The following is a 240-nucleotide window of genomic DNA, read 5'->3' on the forward strand; positions in this document are numbered from 1 at the left end:
GGGCTGGGGGAGGGGCGGGTGCTGGCTGGGCCCTCCAGGGGTACTCGGTCCTCAAGCAGCACTTCCAGTTTTGCTGCCAGCGTTTCCGGGATTGGCAGTCGGCTGCTGGTGGACCCTCTCCTCAGCCACCGCTTCGTGATCAGCTGCAGATGGGGGCACGTAAATGGCACTGGAGACCCACACTACACCACTGATCAGATCCTTAACCAAAAGGCCAACCCCATGGAAAGCTGCTTTCCC

This window comes from Crocodylus porosus, unplaced genomic scaffold (genome assembly GCF_001723895.1).
Source record: "Crocodylus porosus isolate Cpor-Errol unplaced genomic scaffold, CroPor_comp1, whole genome shotgun sequence".
In the NCBI taxonomy this organism is placed as follows: domain Eukaryota; kingdom Metazoa; phylum Chordata; order Crocodylia; family Crocodylidae; genus Crocodylus; species Crocodylus porosus.